Source organism: Rattus norvegicus, chromosome 13, assembly GCF_021556685.1.
Source record: "Rattus norvegicus strain SHRSP/BbbUtx chromosome 13, alternate assembly SHRSP_T2T, whole genome shotgun sequence".
Classification (NCBI taxonomy): Eukaryota; Metazoa; Chordata; class Mammalia; order Rodentia; family Muridae; genus Rattus; species Rattus norvegicus.
The window spans coordinates 55,787,946-55,815,367 of record NC_141546.1 but is presented as its reverse complement, the minus strand read 5'-3'; positions in this window follow the sequence as shown (position 1 = coordinate 55,815,367).

The window sequence follows — 27,422 nt, the reverse complement described above, 5'->3', positions numbered from 1 at the left end:
GGAGCCTGCCTACTTTGAAGCAAGTAGTACTCTGTGACCTGGTTAGAGCAGGCCTCCTGTGAGGTAGGCAGTGCTTGCTGCCCCTGGTTGGGGGGCAGGGTGTTTCCTATGTTTCTGGTTAGAGGAGGTCTCCTGTATCTCTGATTAGAGCATTTCTCCTATGGCTGTAAGATGAGGGGCGGGAGCGAGCATACCAGTGTGCTTAAGCAGAAGTGCAGATAGGAAGGAAAATGGAGGTCGCATTGAGGGGTGGGTTACTGTGTTTACTAGGCACAATGTGGGTTCTAGCTTGACAGTTATTTGGGTGGGTGTCTCACCTGCATCCCTGGTTACAGCAGATCTCCTGAGAGTCCAGCTGGCTCTGGGGTGTTGAAAGGGGCAGACATACTAATCTACACTGACAGAGCTGTAGACCAGAAGAGAGATGGGGTTTGCACAGAGATACTTTACAATTTTAAGTGACAAAATTAAAATATCTAACAGAAGTGGATAATTTATTGATTTATAAAAGTATCAAAGTTAAAACAAAATAAAAAGAAAAGCTTACACATACATATTTTACCCACTATAATAAAAGCAACAACTAAAAGACTCTCAACCAAAAGCCTCAGGTCCAGATATATTTAGTGCCAAATTCTACCAGCTTGAAAGCCATAGCAAAAACATCAGGAGATCAGGGGACTAAACAATAATGGAGGAAGTCAAAATATTTATATTTGCAGATGATATAATTGTATATATTAGTGACAATGAAAAAAATCACAAGAAAATTCTAACACTTTCAGCATAGTAGATAGATAAAAATATATTCACAAAAATGAGTAGTATATTTATATTAAAATGACAACGAATGAGAAAGTAATCATGGAAACAAAACCTTTTACAATATTCTACATTCATAAAATAACTTGGGGGTAAACGTAAGCAAGCAAGTGAAAGACTTGTCTGATAAAAGCTTTTTGATATTGAAGAAAGAAATTAAAGATTGTATCAAGGAATGAAGAGATCTCTCATTTGCCTGTATCCATAGGATTAATATAGTAAAAAGTGGACCTCCTTTTAAAATCATTCTACAGACTCAATGTATTCCCATAAAATGCTAATAGAAAATTCTTCATATTGTCTAAAAGGATAATTCTCAGTTACATGAGGAAAAGATAATCAGGAAGCTAAAGTAATCTTAAATAATAAAAGAACTAGAAATATCACCACTGCTGATCTAAAATTATCCTACAGAGCTATGGTAGTGAAACTAGTATGGTACTGCTACAAAAATAGGTATGTTGGTCAATGAAATATAACTTCAGTCCATACATAAGTCCACACACTTATTGGCACTTGATTTTTTCATAAAGTAGTCAGAAATACATGCTGAAGAAAACAAAGTCTATTCACCAAATTTCACTGGTCAACTGAATAACTACATGGAGAAGGATGGAAATCTTAACTTCAAATATCACAACCCTCCATGAATTAGTACAAATAAACTGACTCAAATAGAAAGGAGAGCTGAAAATAGTATTAAACACATTGGAAGAATAAAACTTCTTTGAAACAAAGATCACATTTTAGGAACTAAGAAAAAAAAGCAAATAGGATCATATAATATTGAAAACCTTTTCTTTGAAAAGGATACTATCACTTGGACAAAGTGGCAGGTGACAGAATAGGAAAAGGCTTTTACCAGCTATATAGCTAATTAAAACCTAATATCTAAATAATGAAAGGAATTCAAAAGACAGGACTTGGAGTCAATAAACAACCCCATAAAAATGAAATCTAGATCAAAATAAAAATTATAAATAAAAGTTATATAAGCAAACTAGAAGAGCTAAAGAAAATGTTCAGCATCATTTCTCATTAAGGAAATACAAATAAAAATTAACTGAGACATTGTACTACACCAGTCAAAATAACTAAGATTAATAAAACATATGGAACTTAATGAGAATACTCATCCATTGCTACTGGTAGTGCAAACTTGTACAACCACTATGGGAATCATTGTGGTAGCAACTCAAGCTGGAAATTGATATGCCTCAATATCTAGTTATACTACTCTTGGACATATACTCAAAGAAACTATATTCTACTACAGAGACACTTGTTTTAAGTATTTGCATTTCAAATGTTACCCCATTTCCCCATTCCCCACTCTCTGATTCCCCCTCCTGATGCTTCTATGAGGATTCTCCCCCTCCCATGTACCCACTCCCACCTCCCTGCCCAGGCATTCCCCTACACTGGGGTATTGAGCCTTCGCAGGACCAAGGGCTTCTCCTCCTATTGTTGCCAGACAATGCCATCCTCTGCTTCATATGTGGCTAGAGCCATGAGTCCCTCCATGTGTTCTCTTTGACTTGTGGTTTAGTCACTGGGAGGTCTGGGGGTTGTGGTTATTGATATTTTTGTTCTGCCTATGGGGTTGCAAACCCCTTCACCTCCTTCAGTCCTTTTTCTAATTCCTCCATTGGGGTCCTAGTACTCATTCTGATGGTTAGCTACAAGTATCATCATCTGTATCAGTAAGGCTCTGGCATATCCTCCTAGGAGAAATCCATATCAGTTTCCTGTCAGCAAACACTTCTTGACAATAATGACTAATTATGGTGCCTCCATGGAATGGATCCCCAGGCAGGGCGATTTATGGATGGCTGTTCCTTCAGTCTCTACTCTACTCTTTGATCCTGTATTTCCTTTAGATTGGGACAGTTCTGTTTTAAAATTTGGAGATGGGTGGTTGGTCCCATCTCCCAAACAAGGGACTTGAGTAATCTTTGGATATGGTTTCTACAGGTTCTCCATCCCTTTTAATGGGAATTTCAGCTAATCTCATCCTTCTTGGGTCTGGGTGCCTCTTGCTTTCCTGGCATCAGGGACTTGCTGGTGGCTAACCCCAGTTTCCCATCCTTCATTGCTACATAACTCTATGTATCATCCAAGTCTCCTCTCATACCTTATCCTGCCCTTTATCCCTTCTCCCTTCTGTGAGCATGTTGTTTCCCCTACTACAAAGGAATAAAGAATCCACATTTTAGTCTTCCTTTTTCTTGAGCTTCATCTGTACTTTGAATACTGTCTTGAGTATCCTGAGCTTTTGTGACTGGATGATATTTTCTAGTCCCATCCATTTACCTAAGAATTTCAGAAAGTTGGTTATTTTTAATAACTGGGTAGTACCACATTTTCTGGATCCATTCTTCTGTTAAAGGACAACTGGGTTTTTTTTTGTCTAGTTCTGGCTATTATAAATAAGGCTGATATGAACACAGTGGAACATGTGTCCTTGTTAAATGTTAGAGCATATTTTTGCCAGGAGTGGTATAGCTGGGTTCTCAGGTAGTACTGTGTCCAATTTTCATAGGCGCCACCAGACTGATTTCCAGAGTGGTTGTACCAGCTCACAATCCCATCAAAAATTGAGGAATGTTTCTCTTTCTCCACATCCTTCCCAGCATCTGTTATTATCTGAGTTTTTGATCTTAGCAATTCTGACTGTTGTAAGGTGGAATCTCAGTGTTGTTTTGATTTGCATTTCACTGATAACTATACAGGGATTTATAAACAGACTAGATGTCTGTCAGTAAATGGATAAAAACCATGTGATATAAGTACACCATAGGATATGAATCAACTATTAAAAACAGGAAATATATGGACCTAGAAAATTATATATATATACATATATATATATGATGTAATTCAGATGCACAGGACAAATACTATATGCATTCATTTGTATGTGGATATAGATGTTAGCTACTTATTATTCAAAAACCAGGCTTCAATTCATATAGTTGCAGACATCAGGTATAAATTTGAAACAAGATGAAAGATTGGATCACCATAGGAAGAAGAAATCGAAAAATTATTTATGGTCATGTAGAGATATACTTTAACTGGAGGATTAAATGGGGATGAGAGGGAAGAGATGGAGGAGAGAATAATATGCAGAGCATAGCTAAAACTAAAGACCACTTACTGGAGTAATATGGAATAAAGTAGAAGCTTCATAAAGTACATACAAACATGAAGTTGATCTAAATGGAATTGCCAACTAAATCTTGGGGGGGGGTGTGCAAAGCCATAACCTGATGTCTCCAGTAACCAATGAAGCAACTACTTCCATAATTGGTTGTCATTTAATTGAGTTGTGAGCCAAAGCATCTCAAATCACAAAGGGAAGTAACAGTGGAGGTAGAAAACCTAGGAAGAAGACCAGGAGTCACAGACACAAGCCTCACCAACACCTATTAAAGATAAAAGAGAGAATCTCAGAGGCAAAAGATACCATAGAAAATATTGACACAACCATAGGATAACATGTAAAATGCAAAAAGCTCTTACCCCAAGCATCCAGGAAATCTAGGACACAATGAGAAGATCAACCTATGGTTGATAGGTATAGAAGAGAGAGAAAATTCCAAACTTAAGGGGCTGGTAATATCTTCAACAAAATTATAGAAGAAAACTTCCCAAACCTAAAGAAAGAGATGGCCATAAACATACAAACTGCCTGCAGAACTCAAAATAGATTGGACCAGAAAAGAAATCCCTCCCATTACATAATAGTCAAAACACCAAATGCACAAAACAAAGAAAGGATATTGAAAGCAGTAAGTGAAAAAAGTAAAGTACATTTAAAGGCGGAGCTATCAGAATCCCACCAGACTTCTTACTAGAGACTATGAAAGCCAGAAAATCCTGGGCAGATGTCATATAGACCCTAGGAGAACTCAAATCCCAGCCCAGGCTTCTATATCTAGCAAAACTCTCAACATAAATGAAGAAGCAAAAATATTCCATGACATAACCAAATTTACACAATATGTTTTAAAAAAATCCAGCCCCACAAAGGATAATAGATGGAAGACTCCAGCACAGTGAGGGAAAGTATACCCTAGAAAAAGCAAGACTGTAATCGTCTTACAACAAACCCAAGAAAAATTAGCCACATAAACGTAATTCCACCTCTAACAACAAAAATATCAAGAAACAACAATCACTATTCCTTAATATCTCTTAATATCAGTGGACTCAATTCCCCAATAAAATTAAATAGACTAACAGACTAGATACAGAGAGAGGATCCAGCATTTTGCTGCATATAGTAAGCACACCTCCGTGACAAAGACAGATACTACTTCAGAGCAAAAGGCTAGAAAACAATTTTCCAAGCAAATGCTTCCAAGAAACAAGCTTGAGTAGCTATTTTAATATTGAATAAAATCGACTTTCAACCAAAGTCATCAGAAAGGGTAAGGAAGGAAACTTCATATTCATCAAAGGAAAAATCCAACAAGATGAATTCTCAATCCTGAATATCTATGTTCCAAATGCAAGGGCACCTACATTCATAAAAGAAAATTTATTAAAGCCCAAAGCACACATTGTACCTCACACAATAACAGTGGGAGATTAATCACCCCAGTCTCAGCAAAGGAGAGATCGTAGAAAAAGAAAGTAAACAGAGACACAGAGACACTGTCAGAAGTTATGAATCAAGTATATTTAACTGATGTCTATAGAATATGACATCCTAAAACATAAGAATATACCTTCTTCTCAGTACCTCATGGTACCTTCTCCTCCAAAATTGACCATATAATTGGCCACAAAACAGTCCTTGATAGATACAAGATTTTTGAAATAATCCCATACATACTATTATATCACCACTGACTAAAGTTGCACTTCAACAACAACAGCAACAACAACAACAACAAGAACAACAACAGCAACAACAACAGCAGCAACAACAACAACAGCAACAACAACAGAAAGCCTACATACACATGGAAGCTGAACAATACTCTAGTCATTGATAATTTGGTCAAGGAAGAAATAAAGAAATAAAAGACGTTTTTGAATTTAATGAAAATGAAGGCACAACATACCCAGACTTATGGGACAAGATGAAAGACGTGATAAGAGAAAAGCTCATAGCTTTGAGTGCCTCCAAAAAGAAACAGGAGAGAGCAGCTTGACAGAACACCTGAAAGCTCTAGAAAAATAAAGAAGCAGATAGATGCAAGAGAATTAGACAGCAGGAAGTAATCAAACTCAGGGCTGAAATCAACCAAGTAGAAACAAAAGAACTACACAAAGAATCAACACAATCAATTGGTTCTTTGAGAAAATCCAAAAGATATATACACTTTTAGCCAGACTAACCAGGAGCACAGAGAGAATATCCAATTTAACAAAATCATAAATTAAAAGCAAGACATAACAACAGAATCTGAGGAAATTAAAAAAAATATCACATCCTACTGCAAAAGCTTATACTTAACAAAACTGGAAAATCTGGATGCAATGGACAATTTTCTAGACAGATACCAGGTATCAAAGTTGAATCAGCATCAGATGGTTTCATCTAAATAGAGGTGAAGGCCTGCAGCTAACTATTGATCTTAGAATGGGGTCCCAATAGTAGGAGTTAGAAAAACAATTGAATGTGCTGAAGGGGTTTGAAACCCCATAAGAACAATGATACCAACCAGCCAGAGCTCCACAGACTAAACCACTATCCAAAGAGTACACATGGACAGACCCATGTCTCCAGCTGCATATGTAGCAGAAGATGGATGGCCTTGTTGGGCACCAACAGGAGGAGAAGCCCTTGGTCCCGCCAAGGCTGGGCCCCCCAGTTTTGGGGAATGTCAAGGTAGGGAGCAAAAGGGCTGGGTCAATGGATGAGTGAACACTCTCATAGAAGAAGGGGGAGGGGGCAAAGGATAGGGTATTTATGGAAAGGAAACCGGGAAAGGGGATTTGAAATGTAAATAAAAAAATCCCAAAAAGTATACATAGTCAAAATTTGATTGAATTAGAAATATTCAAGCCCATGCTTAATAAATATGTGTGTAGGGAGCAGAAGAAATCATTAATGTTTCAAAACCTGATTAGATATGTTTAGTTGACAGAGATTCTGGAATGTTAAGGACCATAGTCTCATCCCAAGGGAAAAAATGCAAAAACCTATGTTTCATCCTTGGGTTAATGCTCACAGTATGTGCAAAACATTTCCACTATAGCTTTCTCACTGAGATATTTAGGTGTTAACACGGCTTCCCAACTGTTGTAAGACAAACTCATAATCTTATTCAATGATATATAATAGCCCTGCCTGTCTTTTTCTTATTGATATTAAACCCATCTCCTTGTTCATCTATAGTGAACAAACCAAGTTTTGTGATTGCTGTGGTTTCTCAGAAAGGACAGTTTATCTAAACCCAGATTTACTGAAAATCTCTTTGTCTTGTGTCTGACTGATATTAAATCACTTACCACTCAAGTTAGGTCTGTTGCTAGAAACATACTGAATGCAAAAAAAAGTAGTGTAAAAAATATATTGAAGCAAAGGTATTTGACTGTTTGGAATATGTTTATATTCATAATTTATCACTAAGGATGTAAATTGGCAATGTTTTGGATACTGGTTACTCTCTCAATAGGAATTCTTCAGGAAGATATTATGGGCAGAAATACACAATAATAAACTTTTCCAAATATAACTAATTCTTATAAGAGTTAACTCTTACCAGGTATTCGTTAACTAACCTATCAACTTTTTTACTAATCTTCAACTTGCCAAATGACTTTTTGGTAACTTAGAAAGTGTTTCTTCATTGCATTAAACCATTTTTGTTAAAAAATGTGTGTGTATTTACATTTATTTTTAAGTATCAGGAAGTTTGGTTTATTCTAGATAATATAAGTATATTGTGATGTGTTTAATAGTATGGTATATAATCTCTGTCACAGAAAAACCATCCACACTATCAAATTCTGCTTTGTACACATGGGGAAGAACTTCAAATTCTAGGTCTGATCTACTATACTTACCGGCCCTTATTTTTAAGTTTTGAACAATCATATTATTTACACAGTAGCCAGAGCAAGTTATAGACCCCAAATAAATATGCAAGTATTGCCTTTCTTATGCAATTTTATTTAACACTATTTCCTCAAGTTTATCAATTCTGAATATGATAAAGTAAAATCTACAGGTAGTTTAAGTTTGTTTTGATCTGATGGTTAAATTTTTGAACAATTTATAAACAGTATTTCTTAGTGTGCATCTATTATTTATAGAATTATTTTCTACATTAAAATTTTAATTATTTATTCTTGTGAATAATTGTTTATTTATTGCTTTAGAATTATAGTTTTGAGACCTATATTTTATACTTCTTGTTTGCCAGATTGATAGTTATGAAAAATATCCTTCTGTTCTTTAGGGTAAATCTTCATGATAATTTGTATAATTTGTGTTTTCTGCTCTACGGAATGTTTGACTTTCTATCACTCCATTTAAAAATTCTAACTTTTATTTGAACGTTTGAGGTGCTTCACATAAAGTATGTTTCTTTACCTATACATTGAGGTTTTCTTCTTATGATTATGTTCTAACAATGTCAGGTTTCTTGGTCATACAGCTAAACTTTGGTTCATTTATGTGTGTATGTGTATGTAAAGAAGCCAATACCAGGTGTGTTTCTTATCCATCGTTTTCGTAAGACAATGCCTTTTCAAGAGTTCACACATTTGTCTAGAATAGCTGGCTAGCTGTCTTTGCTCTGATGAACTGATATTTCTAGGTGTTCACTAAAGATTCTGAAGTTTCCATTCACTTCCTTGGTCTTTCATGGAAGGAATTTTACAGGCCATGCCATCTTTCAATTCCAGATTTTATGACTATTACTACTAGTACTACTACTACTACTACTACTACTACTACTACTACTACTACTACTACTACTATTATGATTATGATTATTATCTCTTTAATCTTTTTTTACAGTCCAGTCATTGTCCCCCTCCCAGTCCTTCTTCCGATGACTGTTCCTCATCCCATACCTCCTCCCCTGTCTACAAGAGGATGTCCCCAACCCTCCCCCCACTCCAATAGACCTCTCCACTCCTTGGGGACTCAAGTCTCTCAAGGGATAGGTGTACCTTCTCTCACTGAGACCATACCAGACAGTCCTCTGCAGTATATGTGTCAGGTACCTCATATCAGGTGCCTGTTTGGTGGTTCAGTGTCTGAGAGATCTCAGGGCTCCAGGTTAGTTGAGACTACTTGTCTTCTTATGGGGTTGTCCTTCTCAACTTCTTCCAGATTAATTTTTTAAAAAATATTATGTGTAATGGGCATTATATTGAATTCTTTCTTGTCTTTTTCGTTTGTTTGTTTCACATCTTTAGCACTAAAGTCAAGAATTGTATTGAAACAGTAGATTCTGTGTTCTCATTCCTGTTTTACTAAAATTTCATTTATATTCAACCTCAAATAGGATAAAATTAAAGTAGGATTGCTATATACCTTTCATATATTAAACTAATTCTGATTCTTTTATTAAAACTAAATTCAGAGCGTTGTCATAAAGAGATGAGAGACTTTGCTAAAAGCCATTTCTGGATGTTATTGTGATCAATGGATTTCTTTCCTTTGATCTGTGAAATATATGTGTGTGTGTGTGTGTGTGTGTGTGTGTGTTTGTATTTTATGGAACTGAACATAACAAAACATATTTTTCCATAAAAATGCAGATAGTCACGATAAACTATTTTTCAAATATGATTTTGTGATAATTTTTTTCATTCAAGTTCTTTAAGAAGATGGATAAACCTCTAATTTTCTTTTCTTGTTAGGTTCTTGTCTTTGTTTTCATTAATTTTTTACTGGATTATAAAAATTGAGTAGTAACATCTCATTAACTTTCTATTTTATGGGATACTTTAAGTTTGAATAGTTTTCAGATTACTTCTTCATTAAAGTTCTGGCAGTGTTAAGTAGTAAATTCATCCAGACATTGTTTAAAGATTTTATTACTCCTCCAAATTCATTGCTGATTATAGAACTGAATTCTTTTTATTATTGGTTTAATTTAGATAGGTCACATGTGTGTACAAATTTAATCATGTCTTTTATATGGTCAAGTATATTAAATATAGATTTTCAAAAGATGCCTAGAGATACTAAATTTTTCATTGTATTTTGTTGAAGCATCTCAGTTTTTGCTACATTTTGTTTTCATTTTAGGTCCTTTCCAACTTATCCTAAATATATAAGCCATACAATTTATTATGTAATAATTTATTTTTAATCAAATATATTATTTGTTGCAACTTAATTGCTGTATTTTTACCCTCCTCCTAATCATTATCTTAAATATTAACTTTAGAATAGTGTTTGGTCAGTTTCCCTGAGTTTATTTTATTTAATTTTTCTTACTCTTGATTGGTCATTGTATTCTAGAATGGTGAGAGAATCATATTAAATGTTTTGTATATACAAATGTGATTTTCTTGTAATAAAAATTCCAGGTCTAGGATACTTCTTAGTCTTTAAAATGGCTTCCATTCAGACCTAAGCCTGTGAATTAATTCATATTCTGAAACACACACACACACACACACACACACACACACACACACACACACAATTGACATTTTTCCTCCTTATGCACACATTTGCACATACATATAAGATGATATACTCATAGATTTATTATTTTACTAACAAATACATTTCTCTCATCCTCTCTTTACATTTGAATCTCTCTTGCTCTCTCTCTCTCTCTCTCTCTCTCTCTCTCTCTCTTTCTCTCTCTCTCTCTCACACACACACACACACAAAGAATACAGAAAATTGCATTGCCTTCTATGAAGAACATGTACTTTGAAATTTTAAAGGACAATCATCTATAGATATCTACTAAGTCTATTTAATCTATAATGACATGAAATTCTGATATTTCTTTGCTACTTTTAGTACATGATTTGCCTAATATTAAGAACTGTCAGTTGAAATAACCCTTTTTTCTTTGGTTGAGATTGCTTTGTCACTGTATATCCAATACAGTTTATTTCAGAAAATAGTATTTATCAATTTTCAGTTCATGAATCTTAAAAATTGGAGTATCCTCTTGACAAAAAGTCATTTATCAACATGAAATACCTATTGTCACTCCTGACTACTTTTAGTTTTGTCAGATATTGGCATGAACCAACATGTTTTTATGCTGATTCTATTTTTATGAAATATGTCTTGTGACTTTTCAATGTAATGCTGTATTTGATTTTCTCTGAAATGTTCTTTTTTTAAGCAACATCTATGGCTGCTGTTGTTTGTCTTTATTTTAATATATTATGCTTTGTATTTTTGGTTAGTAAATGGAGTCTATTAACATTTAAAATTTCTATGAGTGATGTGCATTATTCCCTAACATTTTGTAAATTGCATAATTAATAAAACATTCTTGGCTCCTGTTTGTCAATCTATTTCTGTCTCATGTGTAATTTTGGCTTAGTTATAAATCAGAGATTTTTCAATGCATTGGTCTGAGCTATTAGCTACTGACATTTAGATCTTGATATTTATACCACCATATCCTCATGCCTTGAGGTGTTTCTGCTGAGAACTCTTCTTATGATAACCTGTGTCATAGGGTTTCTATCACTGTGCAGAGAAACATCATGATCACAACAACTCCTCATAAAGAAAAAAAATAGAGCTTTTTCATAGATTCAGCGGCTTAATTCATTTTCAACATGATGAAGTACATGCAGACATGATGCTGTAGAAGTAGTTGAGACTTCTACATCTCCATCTCCTGGAATTTGGAAGAGTAAGTGAGTCACTGTGCTTAGCTTGAGTTTCCAGAACCTCAACACCAACTCTCAGTGACAGACTTCCTATAGCAAGGTAGCATTGAGTAGATTCATGTTCCTAATAGGGATGTTCCAACAAGGATACATGTCCTGATGTAGGAACCTAGGGTGATATTTTCACTCATGTCGCCATATTCTTTTTACTGGCACCCATACTTTTTACTTGTGTCCATACAATAATACAACATGCATTTAGTCTAACTTCAAAAGCCCCCAAAATCCATCACAGTCTCAACTCTTCACAGTTCAAAGTTTTTGATACTTAGAGTAATCTTTAACTGTCATCCTCTATAAAATCAAATGAAATCAAAATGAAAAAACAGATATACTTCGGACATATAATGGCACAGAATGTAAATTACTATTCCAAAAGGGAGGCCCAGAAGCATAATGAGAAAATACTGGACCAAATATAGACCAAAAACATGTTGGGCAAGTTCCAAGTCCTGCATCTCCATGTATCAAAGTACTCCCCAGATCTCAAATCCATTTAAACTTTGTGACCTGCATTCACATTGCATCTATTAGACTGGTTCCACACCCTGTATACAGTGCTGGGAGTGTGGGAACAGCTCTTCATCCCCAATATCTTAGCGACTTCAGAGCAATTCAGGCTTCAACTTTACAGCTTAATATAATGGTGTCTCTAGACCTCCATTCAAGGAAATCCCTGATATATCTCTGGTCTCAGTGGATGTTAGTCATTGAGGAAGGTTTTTTAGTCCCTTTCTTGAATTCTTGTCTCGAAAATTAGAACCATATGATTGAGGCTGAATAGTTCTGCTGCTTGCTAAGGCTGAAACATGGTTCTATCATTTAAATCAACTTTAAGCTATGTCAAAGTTAGGGTTTTGTTGCTATGAAGAGATACCATGACAACTAAAACTTTAACAAAGTCAGGCCTTTAATTGGAGGTGGTTTAGAGTTTCAGAGGCTTAGTCCTTTATGATGGCAGGACACATGACAGCCCATGGAGAAATATGGTAATTTAGGAGCCCAGAATTCTACATCTTGGTTTGAAATCAGCCAGATGGTGACTGCCTTCTATAAGCAGCAAGGAGGAGACTGAATTCCACATATGGTGGAGCCTGATTATAGGTGACCTCAAGACTGGCCTACACAGTGACACACTTCCTCCACAAAGGCCACAGCTTCTCCAAAAAGACTACCCTTACTAACAGTGTCATTTCTTATAGCCAAGTATTTGAACACATGAATCTATTGGAGACAAACCTATTACAACCAAAGTAACCAGATTTTCTTTCATTGGTCTCTTTCACTCCTTAAACATGGCTATGATTGAAGTTTATTTCTAGACCAGGCTGGCCTCAAACTCGGAGATCACCATGCATCTGTCTCCAGAGTATTGCCAAAGCATAGCTCTTCAATTTAGCTTTAGGAGAACTTTTTGATCAAGGATAAAATGCAACCACATTGTTTACCAAAATATCACAAGAACTGTCTCTAGGACACATAGAAATATACTTCTCCCCTAAAACATCTTGATCCTTTTCCCCACAGGTCACATGACCCTCAGAACCACTGTCCTCCATGTTCCTACTTGTATGGTCCATTAAAGTCTCACTCAAAGTAGTCAACGCTGTCCTAATCCAATGTTCCAAAGTCTACAATCCTCCAAACAAAAGCGTTGTTATGTGTATCAGAGCAATGTCCGACTCATAGAAACAATTATGTTGTTCTCAGGGTTTCCATTGCTATGAAGACACATCACGACCACTGGAATGTTTATAAAAGAAACAATGTAATTAAGTCTTGAATATGGGCTCAGAGATTTATTCCCCCTTTTTAGGTTATTTTATTTACATTTCTAATGTTATCCACTTTCTGGTTTCTCCTCTGAAAACTCCCTATCCTATCCCCCATCTACCTGCTTCAATGAAAGTGCTCCCCCACACACCCACCCACACCCACCTCACCACCTTGGCATTCCCCTACACTAAGACATTGAGCCTTCACAGGACCAAGTGTCCTTCCTCCCATTGATGCCAGATAAGGCTATTCTCAGCTACATATGCAGCTGGAGTCATGGGTCCCTCCATGTGTACTTTTTGGTTGGTGGTTCAGACCCTGGGAGCTCTGGGGGTTATGGTTTGTTGATAATTTTGTTCTTCCTGTGGGATTGCAAAACCTTTCAGCCCTTCAGTCCTTTCCCTGATTCCTCAATTGGGGTCCCTATGTTCAGTCCAATGGTTGGCTGTGAGTATCAACATCTGTATTTACTAGGCTCTGGCAAAGTCTCTCAGTAAAAGACTATATCAGGTTCCTGTCAGCAAGCACTTCTTGGTATCCACAATAGTGTCTGGGTTTGGTGTCTGTATATGGGATGGACCCCCAGGTGTGGCAGTCTCTGCTCAGCACATTGTCCCTGTAATTTTTTTTGACAGGGGCAATTCTGGATTAAAAATTGGAGATGAATGTGTGATCCCATCTTTCAAATGGAGACTTCGCCTAACCTATGAATATGATCTCTACAATTTATCTCTCTCCTTTTTTGGGCATTTCAACTAATCTCATCCCCTTTGGGTCCTGAGTGCCTTTTGCTTTCCTGGAATCTGGGACTTTCTGGTGGTTATCTCCAGTTCCCCATCCTCCATTGCTATATATCTCTCTTCAATTTCCTGACCCTCTGTATGTCATCCCTGTCTCCCAAACTTGATCTGTCCAACCCTCCTTATTTCCTTAAGTGCATATTAGTCAAATAGGTCAGAATATTCATAATACGACTCACAGACCATATGAAGTTCAAGAAGAAGTAAGACCAAAGTATGGATGCTTCATTCCTTTTTTGAAAGGGTAACAAAATACTCATAGGAGGTAGAGGTTGGAAGGGTCTTGGGCTAAAGAGAGCAGAGATTTATTCTATTGACATGATAGTGGGAAGCATGGCAGTGTGCAGGCAAAGAGGTTGCTGGCGAGGTAACTGAGAGTTTTCCATCTGATCTACAGGAAGTTTTAAGAAAGATTGATCCATTAATCTTGGCTTAAGTTTCTGATACTTTAATCCTACTCTCAATGACAGATTTCCACTATCAAGACCACACCTACTCCACCAAGATCATTTATCCTAACATTTTCAAAAAATGCTATTCCCTATGAGCCTAGGGGGCCATTTCTTTCAAATCACCACATGTTTTCGTTTGTATATGTTATTGTATAATTGTAGGATAAAACGATACAAGTGATACTGAAGTTGAACATGTTTTGCTTAGCTAAATAAAAAAATCATGAAATTCAAATAATTTTCAAAATTGTTAACTCCACAGTAAGGAATTCTGGTCCAGTAAATACAAGAGAACAAATTTAAAAAGAAAACAGTAAGATTTTTTAATGAAATCAAAGTTCATGAACAAACTTACAAATGAATTAAAACATAGGATTATTCTATTGACATCATTTATTCAGAGGTCAAGTTATATTAGATTTTAGAAGGATTTAGGTTTAAAACTTCCTTGGGTGTAACTCAGTATTTAAGCTCTCTGTATCCCTCAGATCACCAGGCATAATTTTCAAAATCACTCTATAAATGGAATTCTTACTACAAATCCAACCACAACTAATAAAGGTTCTTGTGAAAAAATGAATGTAGACCTTTAAAAGGATTAACCTTTAATTTCCAATAACAATTGAATATTTTATTTTAAAAAGAAAAGATAGTATGTCTGTATGATATCAGATATGAATTGTAGAAATTGAAATTTGTTCTAGCTAAAAGAAATGCAGAAAAAAATATCAAACTGTGACTTGAGGATTGGCCAAACAATAAGCATCCCCAATTTGAGACCCATCCCATCATCAAGCACAAATCCATGATATTATTAATGATACTCTGATGTGCTTAAATAGAGAAGCCTATCATAACTGTCCTCTGATGGGCTTAACCCAGCAGCTGACTGAAACAGATGCAGAACCACACATCTAATCAATGGTCAGAGGCCAGGAAGCATTATGGCAGAACTCAGGAACGAATGAAGTTACTGAAAGTGGTAGAATCCCACAGGAAGTCCAACAGTGTCAACTAACCTAGACCCTTGGGAGCTTTCAGATATGGAGCTGTCAATGAAAGAGTATGAGACTCCTGGCATACATGTCTAAAGAGCTGCCTTGCCTGGCCTCAGTGAAGGAGATGTATTTAATCCTGCTTAGACTTCATGCAACCCATGTGGGAGGATACACAAGGGAGCCCACCCACTCAGAAGCAAAATTAAGGGAGATAGATGAGGAACTCTGTGAGGGGTGCACCTGGAAAGGACAACATTTGAATTAAATAATAAGCAATTAAAATTAAATAAACTAAGCAAAACAAAAATGGCGTGAAAATATTCAGAATAAGATTTTCAATTACAAGTGAAATAATATAAAATATAGAAGAGAAAAGGCAAAGAGAAAAGATTATTGGATGATATACTTAAAGGTTCTATTTAGAGCAATGGCTGATCTCCATATGCACCCCAGAGCTAACATTGTGCCACAGATCTTCTTACATAAGTCCCACACAGAGAGATATGACATCTTAGGAGTCCTGTCATTTCTAAGTTCATGGGTGGGACCAACACTTTTCCTCTAATAGCTGGCCAAAGAGTGACCCACCAGGAGACCACAGGTGTCAGGACCCACGGAACAACTGTGGACAGGATGCTTCAGGTTTCCATCAGCAGAACAGAGCTAACCTTGTGAAATAGTTCTCCACACCCAAATATCACCTAGAGGAAACGGTCTCCCAGGTGCTAACACACCTAAGTTCACAGGCTCACAGGCTCACAAGAGGGGAAGGCTCCTGTCATATACAGCAAGACCAACTAACACCAGAGGTAACCAGAATCTAAGAGGCAAGCACAAGAACTTAAACATCAGACCAAGACTACTTGGCAACTTCAGAACCTAGTTCTTCCACTAGAGCAAGTCCTGGATATCTCATAACACAGGAACGGCAAGACTCAGATTTAAAATCACATGCCATGATGATGATAGAGGACTTTAGGAAGGACATAAATAACTCCCTTAAAGAAATTCAGGACAACAAAAAAGGAAAGAAAACCAGTTTGGACACTCATTCCTTCCTATAAGGGGAAATAAAATACTCACAGGAGGAATGTAGAGATAATCTGTGCAGCAGAGACTGAAGGAAAGGCCATACAGAAGCTGATCCACATGCAGATCCATCCCATATACATACACCAAACTCAGACACTGTTGCAGATTCCAAGCAATGCTTGCCGACAGGAGACTGATATAGCTGTCACCTGAGGTGTTGTTGTTTTTGTTGTTGTTGTTGTTTTTTGTTTTGCTTTTTGCCAGAGCCTGACAAATACAACAAAAGATGTTTGTAGCCAAACATTGAATTGAACACAGGGTCCCCAGTGAAGGAATCAGAGAACAGACTGAATGGGACTGAAGGAGCTGTAACCCCATAGGAACAACAACAGTATCAACCAACCAGACTCTGCAGAGCTCCAAGAGACTAAACCACTGACCAAAAAGTATACATGGTCATGGCTCCACTTGCATATGTCACAGTGGATGACATCTAGTATCAAAGGGAGGAGAGGCCCTTGGTCCTGTGGAGGCTCATTGCCCCAGTTATGGGGAATGTTAGTGTGGTCAGGAGGGAGTGGTTGGGTGAGTGTGGGAGCACCCTCATAGACACATGGGGAGTGGTGATGGGATAGGGGTTTGAGGAGAGGAAACTGGGAAAAGAGATAACATTTACAATGTAAATAAATAAAATATCCAATAAAATAATGCAATGAGTGACAATGTCAGAATGAGAAGTAAAGGTGTTTAGAAAATATGATCATACAAACTCCATCAGACTTACTACTCTTGCAAAAGAAAAAGAAAAACAATTATTGGGCAGGAGTGAAGAGTCTGTCTCTGTATGGTTCAAAATCCAAGTCTGAGTGTTTCTAATCACTTATAGACACTCTCTTCTAACCTTTCTCTACATAGTTTTGTATGTGTGAATACAGCAATAGAGTCCATCTTCATTGTCTCATTTTCCCTTGCAAGTAAATTGCAGGCTTTCCAGTAAGAACAGTACCTATGTGGGTTTTACATCATGACTTGATTACTGTGTTGCTTTCTCTACAACTAGAGAATTTGATCAATAGAACTATGTCTATAGACTACACAACACTGTTGGCCATCTTTCTACTCATAATGTCAGATTTTATAACTCTTTAGCCCTTAGCAGGTAGTAAGTTTTCTCTAAGAGTCTAGTGAGTCTCACAACACTCTTCATCCCACCCAAGATATCTAAAACATGAAGACTGTATTATTGTGACTACAAGTTTCCCTCCAGTATTTCTAATGAGAAATCACTATTTCTACATGCAATCCCTTCACATTTCATCCTTGGTATGCAGAGTAGAATATGTAGGTTGTTTGGTGACTTTAACTTTAAAATTAGTCAGAATCTCAGCAATTTGCCCTTTAAATGAATTATTACGATGATCTAAGTACTGAATTGAACCTAATCATATATGGAACTCACAATTCCCTTCTTGAAAGTCAATTCAGTGATACTTTAGAGTTTGTGTTATCTAGCTTCTTATGTCTCAACTTCTTCCTTATCTGGTCTTGTGGACTTTACTGTTTCTATATCTCTCTCTGTGTCCTCTCTCTGTATCATCCTTCCTGTGTATCTCCTCTCTTTCTATCTTTATTCTTTCATTGTGGTACATAATATCATGCCTGGAAGTTTGGTAAGGTACAGCAGGTTTAGATCAAGATACTTGGTGAGCACACCCTTGAGGCTAAGGTGATTCCCAGTTCCATGCCAGGTTTCTGACTTGGAAGACATGCTTCTCATATAAAAGAAGCATGACCTGTGGTAATATAGGCTCAAAACAGAGTTCTCTGTTCTAATGAGATACCTAGAGATACCTAGAGACCTGGAGCACATAGTTGATAAACTTCCTTCCCAGACATTCCTCTCTGCAAAAGGTATTTAATCTCAGGCCTAGTCTGAGAAGAGGTATGGTTTTGTGCATCCACTTTCCACCGTGACAATAAACTGTTTAGAACCATAGACTGTCTCACCAAGATCTATTGAAGGGAGCCATGAAGAAGTTTTTGCCTACAGAGCATCAGTTTAATCTCCTGTAGAAGGCATCTTTGTACTCCCAATCACAAATGCCACTATATACTACTACTACTCTACACCTCATCACTTTTATAAATTAATTGTTACGATAAGAAAAGTGTGAAATTTAAGATACGATTAGTTTTAAGTTATAATCTCAACCATTTGCATTATCTACATATTGTAAATAGAGCACTCACTAGTAGTAGGTAGAATTGAACTTAGACTCTGTAATGATTAGACAATCAAATAATTTTTACCACTATAACATTCCTCATAGCATAGCTTTTACCCACTGAACCTTGGATTATGCCATAAAGAGTCTTCCATTTATTGGGTGTCATCTAATAACTATGATAGTTTTCATTCATTCTTATCTGTTATAAAAATAGTTTGTATTGTAATTTCTTAATCACAAGAAATTTTTTGAGCAACCACATTCTTTTACTGTTTATTTAGTCTTCTATTACCTACTATATATAAGCACAAATTTGACTCAATAAAGAAATTTGGCTATCAATTCCAATCTATGTTTATTTGTTTAATTTCTTTTCAAAATGAAAATAATCAACTCTAATTTTGATCTTATGGAATTAAATAATTATAACGGTTATATGGAAAGTAAGTTTAGAAAAAGACTTAATTCAAATACACACCCCTGTTTAACACAATTCAGTGTTAGAGCTCTATCCTAACAAACAGAAGGATCTGCCTTTGATCCCTAGAACCCATATAAAAACATGAAAACATAGTCATCCTTTTCTGTAATTTCAGGACTTGGCAGATTCCTTTGAGGAAGTAAATTCTTTGAGTCATTGGCTGGACAGTCAAAACAATTGGGCCAGTTCCAGACCAGTGGGAGACACTGTCTCACATACGCATAAATAAAATGCATTTCGAACATATGGACAATACCTAAGGAATAAGTTCAGTGGAACTTAGGTTTATACACCCACACACACACACACACACACACACACACACACACACACACACACTAAAGTATTAAAGCTCTTTCCTTTTTTCTTTTTTTCTGCTTATTCTAAATACCAGGAGCATTAAGTAGAAATGTTCTGAGTTTTTATGTATCAAATTTTGAAAAGTACATTTCGATTACTCAATATTTAATAATATATATATATATTTCATGTTATCTTTAGAACACATGGATATCAATGCAGTTTCAGTTCTGTTTGATAGCTTGCATACAGCATTGTTCTGTGTACTCACTCAGTATGTAACCTGACATTGTTTCTATAGATAGATTTAGAAAAATCAATAGCATAGTCTGATAAAAGACCATTACCTAAGGACAGAAACTAAATCTTATTAATCAAAATGAAACAGTTCAAGATAGTACTTTGTTATATGCCCAGGGAATTTATAGTTATCTACATATTTCCTCTTTTTCGTGACAGTCCTGTGATTAAAATTACATCTTGAATGTTAACTGATGGACTCCTCCCAGGAAGTATTTTACATATTAATTTCCCATGTTTTTCATCAGATAGCTATTCCTAATCCAGTTACACAATCATAAGCCACAGAGAACCCTAAGATTATCAAAAAAGAGTAAAGAACAAAAAATCATTCAAATTTTTGTTTCACTTATTGTAAGTTTCAATAAAAGAATAAATAAAAATATACTTAAAATCTTTTTGATAAGAATCGACAAATGGGATCTCATAAAACTACAAAGCTTTGGTAAGGCAAAGGACACTGTTGTTAAGCCAAAATGTCAACCAACAGATTGGGAAAAGATCTTTACCAATCCTACAACAGATAGAGGCCTTATATCCAAAATATACAAAGAACTCAAGAAGTTAGACTGCAGGTAGACAACAGCCCTATTAAAAAATGGGGTTCAGAGCTAAACAAATAATTCACAGCTGAGGAATGCCAAATGGCTGAGCAGCACCTAAAGAAATGTTCAATATCTTTAGTCATAAGGGAAATGCACATCAAAACAACCCTGAGATTCCACCTCACACCAGTCAGAATGGCTAAGATCAAAAACTTCAGTGACAGCAGATGCTGGCAAGGATATTGGGAAAGAGGAACACTCCTGCATTATTGGTGGGATTGCAGACTGGTACAACCATTCTGGAAATGAGTCTGGAGGTTCCTCAGAAAATTGGACATTGACCTACCTGAGTACCCAGCTATATGTCTCTTGGGCATATGCCCAAAAGATGCCCAACATATAAAAAAGACACGTGCTCCACTATGTTCATCACAGCCTTATTTATAATAGCCAGAAGCTAGAAAGAACCCAGATGCCTTTCAACAGAGGAATGGATACAGAAAATGTGGTACATATACACAATGGAATACTTCTCAGTTATCAAAAACAATGACTTTATGAAATTCATAGGCAAATTGATGGAACTGGAGAATATCATTCTGAGTGAGGTAACCCAATCACAGAAAAACACACATGGTATGCACTCACTGATAAGTGGCTATTAGCCCAAATACTCAAATTACCCTATATGCACAGAACACATGAAAATCAAGAAGGATGACCAAAATGCCTCACTCCTTTGTTAAAAGGGGAACAAGAATACTCTTGGGAGGGGATAGGGAGGCAAAATTTAGAACAGAGACTGAAGGAAGGCCCATTCAGATCCTGTCCCACATGTGGTCCATACATATACAGCCACCAAACTAGATAAGATGGATGAAACAGAGAAGTGCAGGCTGACAACAACCAGATGTAGATCTTTCCTGAGAGACACAGCCAGAATGTGGCAAATACATAGGCAAATGCCAGCAGCAAACCACTGAACTGAGAATGGGATCCCCATTGAAGGAATCAGAGAAAGGACTGAAAGAGCTTGAAGGGGCTTGAGACCCGATATGAACAAAAATGCCAACCAACCAGAGTTTCCAGAGACTAAGCCACTACCCAAAGACTATACATGGAGTGACCCTGGGCTCCACCTGCATAGGTAGCAATGAATAGCCTAGTAAGGGTACCAGTAGAAGAGGAAGCCCTTGGTTCTCCCAAGACTCATCCCCCAGTGAATGTGACTGTTGGGGAGCGGGCATTAATGGGGGGAGGATGGGAAGCGGAACACCCATATAGAAGGGGAAGTGGAGGGGTTAGGGGGATGTTGGCCTGGAATCCAGGAAAGGGAATAACAATTGAAATGTAAATAAGAAATATCCAATTTAATAAAGATGGAGAAAAAAATCCTTTTGATATCATGGTTCCCTTCCCTGGGGCAAGCACTTTTCCCATGGACCTCAGAGTTTGTGAATTTTGAAATGGCTCAACTTGATATTGGATTACTTATAAAGAAATAATGAGTTTGCATTAGCTACCACCAATATGTCCCCAGAGAGACTATCTATTAAGATATTGTCAAACTAGCAAATCATAGAAAATTCTCAATAGATCACAATTTTCAAAGTTTTCATAGGACTAGATATTCTAGCCTTTTTTTGATCCTCCTAAAGGAACTCATGTTCTACCTATGATTCAACAATATCTATAGTCTATTATCAGAATCAACAGTGTTTCTATTGTATATTATAGTCAATAAATATTTGATGATCGCATAGAGAACATTTTAAATTGTCTATAATACAGATGACAATTTTCAATTTCAAGACTCTTCTTAGAGTAGAATACTCTGAATAACAAAGGAGGATGTCATACAGAAAAAGTGAATTTTTTTCCTTATACTACATCAAGTCTGGAGAGAGGGCAAAGATATACATACTTCATGTATATATGTTATTTTTATATTCGGTGCATTACAGGAAATACATGAATTCTCTGAGAGGGTTCATCTTTGATTGGTTAAAATTCCTGTCCTGGTATAAGAGAGGCACCCAAGATTCAATGGGGCTGACCTTAGTGTAACTCACAGTATTGTGGAAAGTTTGGACATGAAGTAGAGTGATGATATTGCCATTCTGCAGTCAAAAGTTCTGACTTAGAAATGTTCCTGCCTAAAAGAACTTCAGGGACAAAAATGGAGAAGACACTGGGCAAAAGGAGGTCCAGTGACAGGCCCAACTTGGGATCCATCTCAAGGGGAGGCTCTTGACTCTATTACTGATGTACTATGGTGTACTTACAACAGGAGATTAGCATGGTGGTCCTCTGATAGGCCTTACCAGCAGATGACTGAGACAGGTGTAGATATACCTAACCATTGATCTGAAGTCAGCGACTCCTGTGCTTAAATAAGGGACAGACTAGAAGAAACTAAATAGGATGGTAACCCCATAGGGAGAGCAGCAATCTCAACTAGACTGGACTCCTGAGGTCTCACAAAGAATGAGCCACCAACATGCATGAGCTTGTCTGAGATCCCTGAAAGATATGTAGCAGAGGACTGACTGGTCTGGCCTTAGTGGGTGAAAAAGCACAGAACTCTCAACAGACTTAAGGCACCAGAGAGTGAGGACGCCTGCTAAATTGGTGCATACTCGTGGAGACAGGGGCGGAGGGAGGAGGAATAGAATGAGAAATTGCATGAGGGGAAGTCCACAGGGAGGGAAATCCTAGACTATAAAAATTAAAAGTAATATTTTTTTTGGTTGTAGCTTATTTTACTGCACATTGTATATATTTACATTTCAGATATTATCCCCATTCCTGGTCTTCCTGTCTCCCATTCCCTCTCCTCCTGCTTTGATGAGAATTCTCCCCTCTCCACCTGCCCACTCCCACCTCATTACCCTGGCATTGCCTTACACTGGGAAAACAGGCCTTCACAGGACCAAGGGCTTTTTCTCCTACTGATGTTAGAAAATGCCATCCTCTCCTACATATGTGGCTGGAGCCAGAGTTTCATCCATGTGTACTTTTTGGTTGTTGGTTTCATGCCTGGGACCTCTGGAGGGTCTGGATGGTTGATATTGTTGTTCTTCATGTAGGGTTATAAACACCTTCATTTCCTTCAGGCCATTCTCTAACCATACACGGGGGTCCCAGTGCTCAGTCCAATGATTAACTGCAAGCTTCCTCATCTGTATCAGTAAAACTCTGGCAGAGCCTCTTGGGAGACATCCATATCAGGCTCCTGTCAACATGTACTTCTTGGCATCAGCAGAAGTGACTAGGTTTGGTGTTTGTATATAGGATGGATCATCCATTGGGCAGTCTCTAGATTACCTTTTCTTCAGTCACTGCTTTACTCTTGATACCTGTTTTTCCTCCAGTATGTATATTGCTCCTCCTTCTCAGAAGGTCTGAAGCACTCACATTTTGGTTTTCCTTCTTCTTAAGCCTCATACGGTCTGTCTTTATGCAGGTAAAGGCAGACACAAGATAAAACAAGGGCAGTCATTGGACAAAATGAAAGAAAGGTGGGAACAGATGTTTTAGAAGGGGAGGGAGGAACTGAAAAGGAGAAGCAATGTGGAGGTAGAAGTAAACGATCCTCACCATGAATCTCTTCATAGATACAGGTTGTTATGAATATTTCTTAAGGGATGGATTTCTATACGCAAATTTATCTTATCTAGGTGGGCAGTTTATATACTTATCAATTGGTTGCAAGTAAATTGTATGGCTGTATTGTACATAGGGTTTTTAACATATAAATCTGGTTGTTGGGTTATATTTATTGAGTCATGATTTTAACTGGGTTGTTGGGAGTGTGAACAGAATCCATGACAGAGTTTGTGCAAGGCTATAGAATGCTTGTGACTAGCTCGGCATGCTAGCAAGGCCTCGGAACATGATGTGTGTGTCCAGCATGGAAACAATCCACCAAGAAGACAGTGTGTGAAAGTGGCTGACAGAGAAACAGCTAGAGGACATGGATCCACTCAGAGTGGAAACTCACAGGAATTAGTTGTACACTTCTTAAATTATATAGCAACAGTTATTCTGAGCTTGGCCTAATATCCACTTATTAGTGACTGCAGACTATGTGTGTTCTTTTTTTCTGAGTTACCACACTCAGGATGATATTTCCTAGTTCTATCCATTTGCCTAACAATTTCTTGTAGTCATTATTTTTAATAGTTGATTAGCAATCCATTGGGTAAATGTACCACGTTTTCTGTATCCATTCCTCTGCTGAGGGACATGTGGGTTCTTTCCCGTTTCTAGCTATTATAAATAAGGCTGCAATGAACATAGTGGAGCATGTGCCCTTGTTATATGTTGGAGCATTTTTTGGATATATTCTAAGGAGTAATTTAAGAAAGAAACAAAGAAAGAGCAAAACAACAACAGAGAGAGAGAAAGACAGAGAGACAAAGGCAGAGAGAGAGAGAGACAAAGACAGAGAGACAAAGACAGAGACAGAGACAGAGAGAGAGACAGAGAGAGACAGAGATGGAGACAGAGAGAGAGAGACAGAGAAGTTTTAAGAAATCTCAAACCTAGTAATATGTTCATCACTTGGTCATCAAGTACTTCATCCTTTGACATCCTAACAAAAAGTGAATAATCAGAAGAGTCCACCCATACTCACACTTACCTAACATTTTCATTTAATCTCATCTGAACTGTACATGAAAAGTTTACTATCATTTCTTTACTTAAAAATTGAGCATGCATAGCATTCTTCTCTTTGTCACTTACTTATCCTACCTTTGCTCCTAAGGTGTTACTTTAGACATTGCAGGGCTGATGCCAAATGCTGTCATCGAGAATCCCCCTTTACACTCTCAGATTTTTACTCTGGGATTCCACTGACCTGTTTGTCATTCTCTTTCAAAAATGCACTCTTTAACACGTCAAAATATCATGGGGTTAGTATATTTCTGTAGAAATCCTTATTTGTCATGTCATACAATCACATTTTTGTGACTATTTAGATATTAGTAATTTTTAGATATTAATTTCAAGAATCTTACCTCTAAACTGTGTGTTAGGTATATTAGTTAGTAGGAGATATGTGATTTTATAAGCTCTAATTTGATAAATAAGGATTATTCTGTAGTATTATCTTATAATATAGTTAAGGATTAGCTCTTAGTACCTTATGCATCATCCCTTCTTTCTCTCTCATAACTTAAGTTCAGACATCACCTTTTGCAATTTGGAGATCTTCAAATCTATGCTCTATGTGAAAATGGTATGCTTTGAAATCTGGAGGTCTTGATGATACTATATTAGCTATAGTTTCATTACTTTCAGATTTTGTATCCAGGTAGTCTGGGATTTCAGAGTATTTCCTCACACAAAAATATTTTATTTGTAAAGAAGGGAGGAAGATATCACAATTGTGCTAAAATTAAAAATATTCACAAAAAATAAGTGAACACACTTACATTGATATTGGGATTTTGTCAGTGTAGAGATTTCAGTATCTTCATTATTTTAATGTCATTATAATGAAAAGGAAACATTTTCTATGAACATATGACAGAAAACATATAAAAGATATGTCAGTAATGGAACATTATTATATATCAATAATTTTGCTTGGTTCGTTTCACACCAATGTATTTTATAATACTAGTGACCTTTGTGAAGGGTGTTGTTTCCCTAACTTTTTTTTTTCAGTCTGTTTATCCTTTGAGTAGAAGAAGACTAAAGATTTGTTTGAGTTAATTTTATATCAGCAAGGTTGCTGAAGTTTTTTTTATCATGTTTAGGATTTCTCTGAAGGAATTTTTGAAGACACTAAGGTATACTATCATATCATCTGTAAATAGTAATAGTTTGAGTCCTTCCTTTTGAATTTATATCACTTTGACCTATTTTTGCCTAATTGCTCTGGCTAGGACTGAAAGTACTATATCGAATAGGTAGGGAATGAGTGGGAAGTCTTGTCTTCTCCCTGATTTTAGTGGAATTGCATCAAGTTTCTCTCCATTTAGTATGATGTTGGCTAGTATGATGTTGGCTACTGGTTTGCTGTATATTGCTTTTACTATATTTAGGTATGGGCCTTGAATTCCTGAACATACCAAGACTTTTATCATGAAGGAGTGCTGAATTTTGTCAAATGTTTTTTCAGCATCTAATGAGAAAATAATATGGATTTTTTTCTTTGAACTTCTTTCTTTGAACTGGATTACATTGACGGATTTCCTTACATTGAATCATCCCTGCATTCTTGTCATGAATCCTACTTGATGATGGTGGATAATCGTTTTGATATGTTCTTCAATTCAGTTTGCAAGAATGTTACTGAATATTTTTGCATCAGTATTTGTAAAGGAAATTTGTCTTAACTACTCATTCTTTGTTGGGTCTTTGTATGGTTTAGGTTTAAGCATAATTGTGACTTCACAAAACGAAGTGGGTAATGTTCCTTCTGTTTTTAATTTGTGAAATAATTTGACGTATATTGGTATTAGGTCTTCTTTGGATGTCTGATAGAATTCTAAACTGACCCATCTGGTCCATGGCCTTTTGTGTTTGGAAGACTTATTCTTTTTTTTTTTATTAACTTGAGTATTTCTTATATACATTTCGAGTGTTATTCCCTTTCCCGGTTACCGGGCAAATATCCCCCTCCCCCCTCCCCTTCTTTATGGGTGTTCCCCTCCCCATTCTCCCCGCCCCTTGTCGCCCACCCCCAACAATCTAGTTCACTGGGGGTTCAGTCTTAGCAGGACCCAGGGCTTCCCCTTCCACTGGTGCTCTTACTAGGATATTCATTGCTACCTATGAGGTCAGAGCCCAGGGTCAGTCCATGTATAGTCTTTAGGTAGTGGC